Source organism: Amphibalanus amphitrite, unplaced genomic scaffold, assembly GCF_019059575.1.
Source record: "Amphibalanus amphitrite isolate SeventyFive unplaced genomic scaffold, NRLGWU_Aamphi_draft 000006F_arrow, whole genome shotgun sequence".
Taxonomy (NCBI): Eukaryota; Metazoa; Arthropoda; class Thecostraca; order Balanomorpha; family Balanidae; genus Amphibalanus; species Amphibalanus amphitrite.
The window spans coordinates 682,853-698,034 of record NW_024881502.1 but is presented as its reverse complement, the minus strand read 5'-3'; the positions used below and the strand labels follow the sequence as shown (position 1 = coordinate 698,034).

At 44.7% G+C, this 15,182-nt stretch overlaps 1 protein-coding gene across 3 annotated transcripts in view; it reads right to left on the bottom strand.

Annotated features, from left to right (window-relative positions):
- The window catches only part of LOC122377478 (sestrin-2-like), a 61,284-nt gene that overhangs the window by 29,358 nt on the left and 16,744 nt on the right, over nucleotides 1-15,182 (bottom strand). The window contains exon 1 of one of the 3 annotated variants that reach the window (XM_043357545.1): nucleotides 363-500. The exons of the other annotated variants lie outside the window; for them this stretch is intronic. The gene's annotated coding sequence lies outside the window, so the exon portion shown is untranslated. Of the gene's footprint in view, nucleotides 1-362; nucleotides 501-15,182 lie in introns of those variants that run through there. 3 annotated transcript variants of the gene reach the window in all.

Here is a 15,182-nt window from a genome sequence, read left to right as displayed (position 1 = left end):
TCACCCATAGGGCTTATGTTAAAATGATAAAATCAAAGGGGGGCACAGTGCCCCAGTGCCCTCCTCGTTCTGCCGCCTATGGGGCTCTCACCAAACCAAGGCTATAGACAAATTGATATTGTCATTGCTGAGGGATGTGTGCCTTGCAGGGGTCATTTCCCTCTTTTAAAACTGAATACGTCTTCCGATATCAATATTAAAATATAGTAAATACGTTTTCATAAAAAGGTTTAATTTTCTTTGCTGATCATTTTGAGCATTAAGATCATAAATCAAAATCAATTGTAAAAGACTTTCGTGAAAGTGAACTGGAACTAATCCCTAGAAGAATAAATGATGAATGGGTCGCCAAAAACTCCTACCTTGATAATTGATTATATAATGCCCACTAATTGGTTGGTAACTATTACTATATCCCATCAAAACTGCTGAAAAATTGACGCATAGCAATAGGCAAGGCCCTATATACCAGGTAGGCCAGGTAGGCAAGATTACTTTACTACTCAGGTTGGTTCACTAGGGAAATAAAGGCGCCGTGGTGACGTCACGGATTTGGTAGCAATCTGGTAGCAATTTTTGCAGACATCAATGGCGCACGTGTTGTTTGATCGTCGCCAATACTATTTTACTGCACTATTTTGTTATTTCACTGCAATGTATTGTACATTACATTTGAAAATTAAAATAAAGAAATATTCGTAACCCAGCAAGTCAGTTATTCTTTGAGGCAGCACTCTGTCAGCATTGAGACTTCAGAATGTGTTATTTGATAGACTTTCCCACATTTTCTACTCTTGTGGAAAACTTTCTTAGTCATCAAAAATGTATGCACATATGAATAATTAGAACTTCATTTTCAAAGTTTTATAGAAATAAGATTTCACATTACATTATCATAAGGCTACCTGTCCATTTCGTCCAACCAATTAAATATTCATCCAGCAGAAGGCAGGTACCTCTGAGAAGGTACTGATATCTCTTATCTACTGTACACCAATATTTCAGGAAAATGACAGAGACTGAGAAGCTATTAAAACTTCAGCGTATGAAAGGGATGTTATGGCTTATGTACATTGAAAAACATCAGATAATGCTTTTGAACCATCTCATTCACCAGCACACATCAATCCGGCTCCTGGCTTCTGTCAAGGAAACATTCCAAAATAATGCATTATTTTATTTCATTGACCACCTTGCAAAAGACAAACAGCAAACACATCACCACCAAAAACAAAAATAGTCAACAGGTAGGTACCAGCTGATCTAGCCGTGCTGTGTCATGTGCCTTTGAAAAACTTGAGCAGTCAGGGTTGAATAAACACCCCAAACTTAGCCATTCATGCATGAACAAGTGCAAATTCTGGTCGAGCATTTAAATAAAAATGAAACTAACAGCATTGTAGGTTACAATTATAAAAAAGGCAATTACAAAAAAACAGCAGAGCTTACTCTACAAGGCATAACCATTAATTTTATAACTGACATCCAAATTCGCATCTCCAAAGTTTAAAGGGACTGTCCCACCTTAACATTAGATTTGAGTTGAGATAGCCATCTTGATGGACGTTCTTTGAAAATCAGTGCCGTGAAAACCGTTTCTCCAGCAATTACTTCATCGCAAAGAAATTTGAGTTTGATTTTGACATCTGTGCAAATAAGTGCCACAATGTATTGGTATAGGCACTTAAATCTGATGACGTCATCAGGCTTTCGAACATCCGTTAAATGTTTGACTAAAACGTTTTGTAGCACGCGGTGGTATATGCTGCGTTGCGCGCAACAAATGCCGCACTTTTAAATAAAGTCGCTAGGAACAGCGGAGATCCCAAAAAGTAAACAAAAGTAAAAGTCTAATATCTTGAAAACCGGTGAATATTTTTCGGTGAAATTTGGTAGATATTCGTTTTCGCTCTTTCTGAACCGAGCGACATCACTTTCATGCCAATTCATAAACTTTTTTAAAGGTGGGAGGGTCCCTTTAACCCACCTACCAGCCACCTGCACATTTCTGCGCACATGTGCTGCGCAGTGTGCACAGTCACTACACATTACACAATTATGAGAATTAAAATAGTTTTAAACAATCAAGCAAGTCAGGACTGGTATGCAGATTCACAAGTTCTCTCAACATCTTCAATTACCAACAATCAAGAGCACCTTGTGATCTCAGTAACTCCGCAGATCCATCTTCTGTTTTCCATTTTCAGTTTTTAATTGAAATATAAGTTCCATCTGGGAGACAAATGTTGCATCATTATCTTTAAACAATTATTATGCTTGAACTTTTGATTTTTCATGTGAACTTCACTTCAAAAGTTGATTCAATTTTTAAAGTTGATATAGGTAATTTGTATAATGCTACGATCACGGCGCACCAAATCACAGATAACTTGAAAATAACCAAGCAAAAGCCACATTCTTCAGCAAACTATGAGAGCTATCTGATCCATGCTGCGTTGAAATAATTGAAAATCGCCAAAATCAGTCGAAATATGACAATTAAATTAATATAAACTTCACAAAACTCTGATTTGTGAGGCAATGCGCAACAGAAATGCGAGGGAATATGGTAGTAATCTGGTAGCAATTATGAAGGATTTCCCCTGTAGCTGATAAAAATCACAAGAAACAATTTTTTTTAACGCAGAGGAAATCCTTCATTATGAGTTGCAAGGACCATTTGATAGGCCCATTTTAGTCAAATATAGGCCGATTTTTTCAATTTCAACCCCATTTATCGTAATGAGACGAATCCATTGGCTTAGTGGTATGTCTTTTGAACACATTTAGGCCTTAGATTTCTCCTTAGCCCGCCTGAAACACACCATGCTTTGCATGCATTTCTATGGGTGAAGGAAAATTCATGCGCCGTGATGACGTCACGGTAAAGGAATTCTGAAGCTCGTGAACGGGGGCTGCAGGTAGGTTCATTAGGGAATTTTTTACGTTCCCCCTACCAGCCCCCGTTCACGAGCTCCAGAATTCCTTTACCGTGACGTCATCACGGCGCATGAATTTTCCTTCACTCATAGAAATGCATGCAAATTATGGTGTGTTTCAGGCAGGCTGAGGAGAAATTCAAGCCCTATATATGTTCAAAAAACGTACCACTGAAACAACGGATTCGCCTCATTACGATAAATGGGGTTGAAATCGAAAAATTCGGCCTATGTTTAACTAAAATGGGCCATTCAAATGGTCCCTGCAACTCAAAATGAAGGATTTCCCCTGCGTTAAAAAATCTGTCCAAAGTGTTTTTTTTATCAGCGACAGGGAAAAAGCTTCATGATTGCTACCAGATTACTACCATTTTCCCTCGCATTTCTGTTGCGCATTGCATCACAAATCAGAGTTTTATGAAGTTTCTACTAATTTAATTGTAATATTTTGACGTGCATAAAGTTGCATTATATTCACATTCAGATTCGCGTGCACATTCGCGGACCCCTCAGATTTGGCTCAAAATTGCACAGCTTATAGATTTTGAGCTCCTGATTGCGAAAATCACGTTTTTATTTCACGCCGTCAAGTGGTTCTCAAAATATTCACATTTGTATTACTGCTAACATATTCTGGACCGTAACCCTTGTTGGAAAAATCGGACCCCTCCAAAATTTTCAAGAACTTCTGAGTTGATGTAAACATAAGCGCTGATTCCAAAAACTAATTTGTACTTAACGCCGTCCCATAGTTTTCTCAGGATGAGTATCTAAAGTTCAAGGTCGTTCAAGGTCATATACCTTTTCTCACCTTTTGGCGCTATTTGACACGTGACAGCTTTATATTTATGATGGACATTCGCACTACCTCCTACAAAAACAATATACTGAAATCCAAGGGGCGTTGCTGTACCAAAATGTAAAAAAAGCGTCAAAACCTCTTGCATACAGCTAACAGTTAAATACAAGGGATATTCGAATTTGCCACACATAAAGCAAATTTGTCGGACATGGTCGGACCCCTCCGATATCGTTGAAAATCTCAGGAATGATGCTACTTGACCTCCTGAACATGAAAATGGTACTCCCTTTGAACGCCGTCAAGAACTTTTCCAGATATACGCATCCATGCACATTCAAATTGCATAGGTGTTGTATATGGACGTTCGGCGGACCCCTCCGATTTCGTTCAAAATCTCAGGAATGATGCTCCTTGACCTCCTGAACATGAAAATGGTACTCCCTTTGAACGCCGTCAAGAACTTTTCCAGATATACGCATCCATGCACATTCAAATTGCATAGGTGCTGCACATGCACGTTCGGCGGACCCCTCCGATTCCGTTCAAAATCTCAGGAATGATGCTCCTTGACCTCCTGAACATGAAAATGGCACTCCCTTTGAACGCCGTCAAGAACTTTTCCAGATATACGCATCCATGCACATTCAAATTGCATAGGTGTTGCATATGCACGTTCGGCGGACCCCTCCGATTTCGTTCAAAATCTCAGGAATGATGCTCCTTGACCTCCTGAACATGAAAATGGCACTCCCTTTGAACGCCGTCAATAATTTTTCCAGATATACGCATCCATGTACATTCAAATTGCATAGGTGTTGCATATGCACGTTCGGCGGACCCCTCCGATTTCGTTCAAAATCTCAGGAATGATGCTCCTTGATCTCCTGAACATGAAAATGGCACTCCCTTTGAACGCCGTCAAGAACTTTTCCAGATATACGCATCCATGCACATTCAAATTGCATAGGTGTTGCATATGGACGTTCGGCGGACCCCTCCGATTTCGTTCAAAATCTCAGGAATGATGCTCCTTGACCTCCTGAACATGAAAATGGTACTCCCTTTGAACGCCGTCAAGAACTTTTCCAGATATACGCATCCATGCACATTCAAATTGCATAGGTGTTGCATATGGACGTTCGGCGGACCCCTCCGATTTCGTTCAAAATCTCAGGAATGATGCTCCTTGACCTCCTGAACATGAAAATGGTACTCCCTTTGAACGCCGTCAAGAACTTTTCCAGATATACGCATCCATGCACATTCAAATTGCATAGGTGTTGCATATGCACGTTCGGCGGACCCCTCCGATTTCGTTCAAAATCTCAGGAATGATGCTCCTTGACCTCCTGAACATGAAAATGGCACTCCCTTTGAACGCCGTCAAGAACTTTTCCAGATATACGCATCCATGCACTTTCAAATTGCATAGGTGTTGCATATGCAAGTTCGGCGGACCCCTCCGATTTCGTTTAAAATCTCAGGAATGATGCTCATTGACCTCCTGAACATGAAAATAGTACTCCCTTTGAACGCCGTCAAGAACTTTTCGTGATATACGCATCCATGCACATTCAAATTGCATAGGTGATGCATATGCACGTTCGGCGGACCCCTCCGATTTCGTTCAAAATCTCAGGAATGATGCTCCTTTACCTCCTGAACATAAAAATGGCTATCCCTTTGAACGCCGTCAAGAACTTTTCCAGATATACGCATATATATAGAAGAAGAAAATTGATATCGAAGTTTCATTTCTCTGGCCTTCTGATGACCCAATGGGCCCCTGCACTCATCCGATGACCCCCGGTTTTCTGGGGCCCCTGGTCGCCTAGGGGGCCCCGGTCGCTTGAGGGCTAGCCGCCTGGGGGCCTGGTCGCCTGGCCCCTGCCCCCTGGTCGCCTGGAAGAACGTTTGTCACCTGCAGTGGCATAGCCAAGGAGGGGGCCAAAGGGACCATGCCCCCCTGGAAGCCAGGGGTCCTTATTCTATAGGGGCCCCTGGCTGACACAGTGGGCCCTTGGCGACGCAAAGGCCCCTGCGGCAGATCCTTTGACACAGCTGAGTAGTTATACTTTGGCCAAGAGAGCCCCAATTTTAGAGCCTTGGGGCCCTATTGAAACCAGGGGGCCAGTTGGATGGGATGGGTCCAACTAGGGTCCAACGGTGTGTAAACAGAATCAATGCGTTCCGACTGTTGGTCTGACCCTATATCGGTTTGAGGGAGCTCGGATCGGATCCACTGTCGATCTGAGGGACCCCTATCGGTTTGAGGAAGCCCTCAAATGCCCTGAACGGGTCCTTAGTTTGTCTAAGAGAGCCCTCCGTCGGCATGACTGGGCCTCTGCAAGTGCAAGGAGGGCTTTTGTCGGTCTTAGTGGCCCTTAGGCGGCTTATATGACCCTCAGACGGCTTACGAGTTACGAGGCTCTCATGCGCTGTAGGGGCCTCTGACGGTCTGAAGAACCCTCATCCGACCTACGGGCCCTCAGACCGCCCTCAAAACCGACTGGCGACTCTATGAAGCTATTCGTGGGCCTATCTAACAGGGGCCCATGGACTGCTTACCCCCTAAGTTCTAATATTTTTGTTAATAAATATTTTTCCCTATTTATTTGGGCCCCCTCCAAAAAATATTGGATGCAACCAGATGGCTTTTTGGATTTTGAGGGGGTTATCTTGGGCCCCTGTGCGTTTGGCCCCCTCCTTGAGGAAATCCTGGCTACGCCCCTGAATATCGGGCAACCATAAAACTTTTTTTGACCTTCAAACAGCATCCAGTTTGCTTAAGACCAGAAAGGTAGTACCGGACGCCCGGCCGGACCAGAATTTTTGCATTTGCTTCTGGGTGGGCAAATCGACGCCACTGGGTGGGCAATTGTGGTGACTGGGTGGGCATTTGCCCACCCAGTGGGTATGTTAGAGGAGGCCCTGGCGCTTTTCATAGCATAAAATTATTGCCCAGTTGATGCCGATTGCAGGTATTATACCGACATATGCTGATATCACTTTTACATGAAGTAATGTTTGTCTAGGGCATAAAATCCCTTTGCTTATAAATATATTATTTGAAATAAAGCAGCCAGATTGAGGTCGAATATTCATTTATTTTAGATTCCTTTTAAATATGATATGCTATTTTGAAGTTTTCATCAATTTGAATCATTTTTATCAAATTGAAAACCAGTAAAGAGGAAATCCCTTTCCTCTAATTTCCCTCGCCGAGTCATCCTCCGCGCCATTTCTCAAGGCTCGAGGTGCGAGGCGTCCGTTTCAGTTTGGGCAAGCGCGGATTCCATGACGGTTTTTCGTCCAGCAGATTTTCGTCGGACAATTTTTCGTCCGCAGATTTTCGTCCGACTTTTTTTCGTCTCGCATTTTTTCGTCTGTACATTTTTTCGTCTGTGCATTTTTTCGTCTGTACATTTTTTCGTCTGTACATTTTTTCGTCCGGACATTTTTTCGTTCGTATATTTTTTTCGTCTGTGCGTTTTTTCGTCCGGACATTTTTTCGTCTACAATTTTAACGTAACGTAACCTAACCTAACCTAACCTAACCTAACCTAACCGAACCTAACCTAACCTTATACCTACTGATGTTTGCCTACCGGGGGATAAGGAAAAAGCTAATTGCATGAATAGATTGCAAGCAATGGTAATTCAAATATTTTTAGGTTAAGTGGTTATGCATCAGGCTTCAGGCCTTCGGCCTGAAGCCAGATACACAACCACCTAACCTAAAAATATTTGACTTACCATTGCCTGTAATCTCTCCTAAGGCATTGCCTTCGGCACTGCACTGCTTCGCCGCATATTTACGTCTGGACAACGAGTTGCGGGGAAAAGTGCTGATTGTGTTGCAGTTTTAGGAGCCGGTGATTAGGCTGGATTTTTGGGTTACTTTTTCGTTCCGATTCATGTATTTCATAGTGTTTGGCTTTTGAATATTTTAGTTCTTTCAGATAAATATTACTTACTTTACAACTTTTGTAAAAACGTTTCATTTTTTTATAAGCCGACGTTCAGAGTCCTAAAAATACATCAGCACTACAGCCATTGTAAACAAACAAATGGAGCACCACTTGGCTCTGTTCCAAGGCCATTTTTTAGTTTATCTGGTGGTTTTCTTGCTCTTGTCTTGTACGTCGTTTTGTTGGATGTTTTGAATCCCTTAAGATTGACTTATATCATATTTAAGAAGCATGTCGACTGAAAACAATCTGAAGTATCCAGGAGGCTGACAGAGGTCCTGACTACTGAGCAATATCAATATCAAGTTGAACAAGTTATGAAATTTTGGTTGATAAACGCAAGTTGATCGGGCTCATATATCAGCAAGAAAAAGTAAAATTAAAAGAGCTTATTGTCCAAAAACAAGCTATAATATTGCAGACCTTGGAGCAATACTGAAGAGCACGCTGAGCAGGATCATGCCAGAAAATGTTGACTGATGAGCGCATATTGATGTACCTTACCTATTGGTATGAATATTGAATGATAACTTACAACAGCAAGATAAATTAGTGCTAACTATCAAGTTAAAATCTAGAATGAATGGACTTGGGCAGTCTTACTATGCTTAGATGCTATGCAGATTGTAATGTGCATCAGGTACTCAGTGTCTGGCAAATGAAACATGCGATCATTCCATTACCTACTACTGGAGGAGAAAGCTTGGATCACTAAATCCACTTTATGTTGATTTTGATGTTAATCATCATCACTATATTTCTTGAAAAAAGGATTGTAGTGAAATTGTCAATGTGACACTGACAATCCATGCAACGATGTGATCATATTATGTGTTCATAGTCATTCGTGATAGTCATTATTGGTCCAATATACAATGGCAAAGCTCTCAGTCTCAGCGTTTCTTCCTGTGGATGGCCAGTGCAGTGACTCAGAGCTTAGAAGTATTGGTTTTCTTCACAGGGCTGGGATAAAAAGTACTGATGGTAATCTTCCACCAAGGAACTCTACTTTGACATGGTATGAGATGTAGGCACAACTCACCTGTTTAACTCACCTGTTTGGTTTCCCTGCCCGGTCCAATGGAATTGGAAGGGGGAAGGAAACCGTGTATGGTAGAGACGCGCCAACGCCCCACGTTAGATGTTTCTTAGGAGAAGGACTCGTGGGGGTCGGAAAAGTGCGTCTGCATAGAAGCATGTATGAGTAGATGGGTCGTTTTGACAGTGAAGTGTGTGCACTGTGCAGTGTGGTTCTTCGCGGTCCAAGGGCTTGTCCTCGGGCAGGTACTTCATTTCTTCACGTCCTCAGGCGAGGTACTCATAGAGCCTGTCGCCAAGTATTCCTGCCAGGGATGACTTGAATTCCGCCAGAGAGTTCATCGTGACAGTCGAGTTGGGTAGTGCATTCCAGTCCTTCACGATCCTGTCCGTGAAGTACCGCTTTGTCGAGTCGAGCTGGCGCCTCTGGACCTTGATTTTGAGGGTGTTGCCACGTGTGCGACCGGCTGGAGCCATGTCCCATAGGTCCAACGGCTTGATAGGAGACAGGCCGTGGAAGATTTTCCAGGTCTTGATAAGGTCTGCACGGAGAAGTCTGCCTTTGATCGAGTATAAATCCAGTACCTTGAGACGCTCCTCGTATGTTTTGTGTTCTAGGCCTTTGATGTGACGTGTCCAGAGCCTCTGCACCGCTTCAAGCCGTCGGACGTCTTCAATGTAGCCTGTGTTCCAGACTGTCGAGGCGTACTCAATGATGGGGCGAATATGTGTCACAAAGACGTGCGTCATGAAGTCGCGCTCCCTGCACAGTGTCGATTTCAAGAAGTTGTGAGCTATGCCTCCAGCCTTCCTAGCAGCGACTCTTGCGTGCTCGTGAAACTTTAGATCGTCATCGATCGTGACACCAAGATCCAAATGGGAACGAGCCCATCGAACTACTGATCCATCGAGGTGATACTCTGGTCTCGTTAACGTGTGGAACCTGCGCTGGAATCTCATGACCGCACACTTCTTTTGATTTAGGCTCAGACCCCAGGATGCTGCGGTCTCTTGAAGGAGATCTATATCTTCCTGGAACTTGGTTGCATGGGACCCTGAGTCAGAGATGCACATGTAGACTTTCAAGTCATCTGCGAATATCTTGTAGGCGGCGTGTAGGCGGGACGCGACATGGTTGATAAAAATCAGAAAGAGGGCTGGTCCGAGTATGGACCCCTGCGGAACGCCGCTCTTCACCTCCATTGGTGAACTCAGTGAGTGTTTCACCACGACTTGCATGATGCGGCCGGTCAGAAAGTCCTGAATCCAAGTCAGGAGCTCGCCACGAATCCCAATGCAGCGCAGTTTTTGAAGGAGTATCGAATGACACACCATGTCGAAAGCCTTAGAAAAGTCATACAGGATTAAATCAATTACATGCCCACTGTCTCTCTGCTTACAGATGAAATCGTACGTGAGGAGAAGTTGATCCTCGGTGGAGCGTCCGGGCCTGAATCCGAATTGCGCGTCATCAAGAACAGAGTTGTCCATCAGGTACGAGTGCAGTCTTTGAAAAATGAGCCGTTCAAGACATTTGGCGGGTACTGACAGGAGGCTAACGGGACGATAATTCAATGGGTCCGAGCGACAGCCTTTCTTGAATATTGGTACCACGTGTGAGAGTTTCCACATCAGCGGCAAGGAGCCCGTTGACAATGTTCGACAGAAGATGAGGTACAGTGGGTATGACAAGGTCGAACAACACGCCTTCAATAGTTGTGGATGGAAGGCGTCTGGGCCCATTGCTGAGTTGGGATCCAGATGGCGAAGAACTGCTTCAACATCAGCTTGAGTGAAAGCGATTTCTGCCAGCACAGAGTCGCAGAGCTGATGAGTGAAGGGGTTTCGCGGAACCTCAGACGAGAAAACGCTTGCGAAAGCGTTCACGAAGATATCCGCCATCGAGCTCGGGTCGTCTGTGATTGCTCCAGAGGGAGCCTTCAGAGGACCTGCCGAAGAACGGTACTGCTTCTTGTGGCGCAGGTAAGAGTGCAGGAGCTTCGGGCTGTCTTTCATTTTACTCACCAGTGACTTCTCATAGTCGATTTGAGAGCGCGAGGCAAAGCTGCGTAGCTCCTTGTTCACTTCTTGGAATGAAGTAAGTAAAGACTTGGTGATTGCTGCTCTCCTGCCGTAGTTTTCTCTGGCTTTCTTGTAGGCCGCCCATGCCGATGACCGTTTTTGCTTGAGTGAGCTTGGGGGGTTTCTCTTCCAAGGCAGCTTCTTGGACTGGGAACCTTGTTTCCTGGTGGGAACATACCTCTTGATCAACGAAGTCACTATTCCCAGCAGATGCTCAAATGCCTGTTGGGCTGATAAATACCGAAGTTCTACCTCCCAATCAACATCGGCGAGGGCACTGTTTATTTTATCATACTTTCCTCTATGCCAAGCCAGGAGAGGGGCCGGACAGGTGGGTCGTTCCTGCAAGTCGATGTCGAAGATATAGCGACAGAGAATGGTGCAGTGGTCACTTCCGGGAGGTGGAGGGAGAACCGAAACTTCTCCAATTCTGTCCTGCTCGGTGGTGAAGATGAGATCCAGTATATTACCAGAGCGGGGGAAAGTAGCCTCGGTGATCCACTGCGTCATGCCAAGAGAGTCAAACAGGTCCAAAAAGCGGATGTCTGACGCTGTTCCCTCCCCTAGCATGCCCTCAGGTGATGACCAGTTCAGTGACGGCAGGTTGAAGTCACCAAGAAGAATTGATTCCCTCCCCAAGCAGCTCTCTTGGAGAAATGAGATCAGTAAGTTGTTTTCAGCTGCTGTGAGTGAGGGAGGTCTGTAGATCACGTATACAAAGACGTTGAACTTCGTCAGACGAAATGAAAGAACATTCTTGAATGATGTGTCCACCTGATCGAAATGTATGTGTTCAGCTATGAACGCGCATACTCCGTGAGTACTAGATGATCCGCTGTCATTGCGCAAGACAGTGTAGCCAGAGAGATGAATGGATGCGTTGCTTATGATTTCTGTTAGATGAGTCTCTGAGACAAGCAGTATGTCTGTTGAGCATGGACGGAGAACACTATCTTGTAAGCTCAGTAGTTTGCCACATAAGCCGTTCATGTTGCAATGAGTAAATGTGATAGCAAACGAATGTTCAGTCTTTCCTAGCGCCCTCCGTTTCCCGAGCTTCCATTGCCCGGGCGCGTTGGGTCGGGACCAGGCGGTGGGGCAGGCTGGAGTGGTGACGTCTCGGTAACCCGCTGCAGAGGAGCCTGAGTGACGGGTTCGCCGGCTATGTCTGAGGGCTGGCGAGGTGCACCGGGCTGCCCGAGCGCGATCTCACTTTGAGGAGGATCGTGAGCCTCGGTTGACGGAAGTGACCGAGGGGGGCCGCTCCCTGGCGGTGTTGAAGCTTGTACTTCTGGTGAGCTTGTGTTCTCCGCTGACCTCCTTCCAGGAGCGCTGGCTGTCCCCTCGGCCTGGGATACTTCAGTACTGCGGTGCTGACTGGTGGTGTGCTCTCTTTGGCGTTGCTGGTATCTTGTCTGGAGCTGCATGCGCTGCATGTACGTGAGGTCCCGTTTGATATAAACGTGTGAGAATTGAGAGTTTTTCAGGTCCTTTGCTTGTTCCAGAATGAGTCTTCTTTGTCTAGAGCTGTGGATGTTGCCTCTGTACAAATCCGCATCATTCTTGATCCGGCAGATGTCTGACAGTGTCACTTTTTCTGATATCAAAAACTGTGTGATTTCTCCGAATCTAGATGCAGCTTCACTCGGAGACCCTGCTCTCAACCCACGGATCACGACGGAGGACCGCCTTTTCTTGCGCTCTTCTAGCTCGAGAAGCTCTTCACGGACCATCATGCGGTAGTCTTGTGAGTGGCCAGCACTTGCTTGGGTTCCAGGGCCCGTTTGGTTTGGCACATAGCCCATCACTGAAGTGCTCTGAGTGGAGGTTCCAGTTAGAGCCTTTGCATAGGTTTCCTTCGTGTTCACACTTGCTCTTGAAGAAGATGGGTTCCCGTTGCTTGGGTTGCTTGCTTGGTGGAAGCCTGACAGAGAGATCACATGCTCGTGAATAGTTTTTTCTATGTTGCTGATCTTGGAGGCAAGGGCATTCAGAGCTTCTGCGTTCAAGGCCCTTGGGTCCGGGTTACCCTGATCCAATGCTGGGTTGGTTAGAGATGATTCAGTCATAGTTGAGTTCGAGCGCACTTCACTCCGCACTTGTTCAGAGTTGGTTTGTGTGACTGCATCACACTGAGCTGTTTTAGGCGTGAGCTTCGCCAGGTCGGGAATCTTCTTGCATGCACTGCAAATAAAAGACACCACATCAGAGTACTTCTTTAGGGCATTGTAACCCCCTTTTGGAATATCTTGACAGAAGGCATGGTACCAGTTTAGGCACAGGTCGCACTGCACTCCCTGTTGGCCATCTTTCACTTCCAAGTTGCACATGGGGTAGCCTGGACCTCCCTTGCAGACATTCGAAGACTGGCATTGTGTGATGATGATAGTGGGAGATACTGCTACCCCGACATCGATGGGGAGGGCGTGGATGGCTGCAGCAACTTGCCCTTCGATCTTGGGGCTGGAGGTGTGTGCTTGTATTTCTGGTGCATCTTGATGAGTGGTGTCAGATTGTCTCGACTTGTTTCTGGTGTTATGTTTATGCGGGGGAGGAGTCTGTGGCGGCGACCTGATCACAGGCATTTTAGTGGTAGCAGGTAGGTATGTCTTGGTTTGTGACAAACAGAATTTGTGGACTAGATGGTTGAAGTGTTGTGCTCAGTCTAGCTTATCAGGCATATGTGCAGCAGAAGCCGATCACCACTAGCTGGCATGCAACATTGAACAGGGGGAAGACAATGGACCTCATAAAATATAAATGGCAAGGTTATTGCAGACCCAGGTGAACAGGACCGGCATGCATGGACTGGCAAGTACTCCCTCCCAGGTGAGAAGAGCCGTGCAGTGCGTCCAAGTAGGTAGGTGCTCAGTTCCTATAGTCAGTAGTTGTGTATGTTTAGTTGGGTTAGCTTAGATCAGATTGTTAGTTTTTTAATTTGCCAAATGTCCATAAAAATGTGACCTGAGCAATGAGAATGCCTGATTCCTGAACCTGACTAACCTGACAGCTGACCTAACCTCAATCATCACACATATTTGCAGCCTACCCAAGACCTGCATGGCAGTAGCACCCAGTTATAGGTAGGTACTCACCCTAACTCAATCTTACCTGCTAACCTTCAACTTGCCAAAAGTTAGCTCACATTGCCAAGCTGTGTCCAGGGAAACAGTCAACTGAGGAACTGGCTCATTGGGTGGCTGGTGTGAGTCTGTGCATTTAAAGTGTTTCTTCTCTGAAGCTGCTCTGCACTGCTGTATGTCATGTTAGATGCTCAGAAAATGTGGGAAATGATTACTAAGCTACTTTAGTGCTTTGTTAATGCTCGAGACATGAACAAGTACAGATCCTGCAGGGTACAGCTATGAGTTAGGTGCTAGGTGAGTATGTTATGTGAATGTGCTGTTTCCTGTTTGACCGTAAGTATACAAACAAGTACAGGGTCACAGTTATATTCAATCTCCACATAAACATACAACAAAAACGGCCATATAGCCTAACTCCGAACACACCACAGATAACTTAAGCCTTTGAAGTTTGAAGGCACAAAAATGTTTTGATTAACAGGACAGGTTTACAATATATCCTCTGTCCTTGGGGGATCTTGCTGCCAAGTTGAGGTATGATGACTGAACTTCAGGATTGATCAACCTTATCTTAGCCACTGCTTATATACAAGAAAGACCAAATGCTTGTTTGTTTTGATTTACAGGACATGTATACAATATATCCTCTGTCCTTGTTGGGGGATCTTGCTGCCAAGTTGAGGTACGATGACTGAACTTCAGGATTGATCAACCTTTTCTTAGCCACTGCTTATAAACGAGAAAGACCAAATGCTTGTTTCATGTAAACTGCGTTGAAAATTTAATGATCCACCTTCAATTCTGACATGAAGGCACAAATGAAATAGTTCCCTCTCCTTTTGGAATACACAAAGCAAAATATTTAATAAATTTTAGTGGATGGACAAGAGCAATTGGCATAGCTTTCCCTCAAGTTAACTTCTGGCACTGTTGATGAATTACACTGACGCTTATTCGCTTCATATTTTGTAACAAACGCGCTAAAACTGCAATATAACAGCACTATATGCTTCTTGACAAAATGCAATAGTATTAAAAATTTAGCCCTGATGGTGGTGGAAACGTAATTACAAAATATTTTGTAGTAACTATTAAATTCCAGCCGAAAAGAGTGCACGGTTTAAAAAAGAATCATTCCAATGACGGTCCATTCTTGCGGTCCTGAAATCGCCACTATTTCCGGCCTCTCCAACGCAACTCGTTGTCCAGACGTAAATATGCTGCTTCGCCCCGAGTATCATTATGACGTCATTTGCCTCCACAG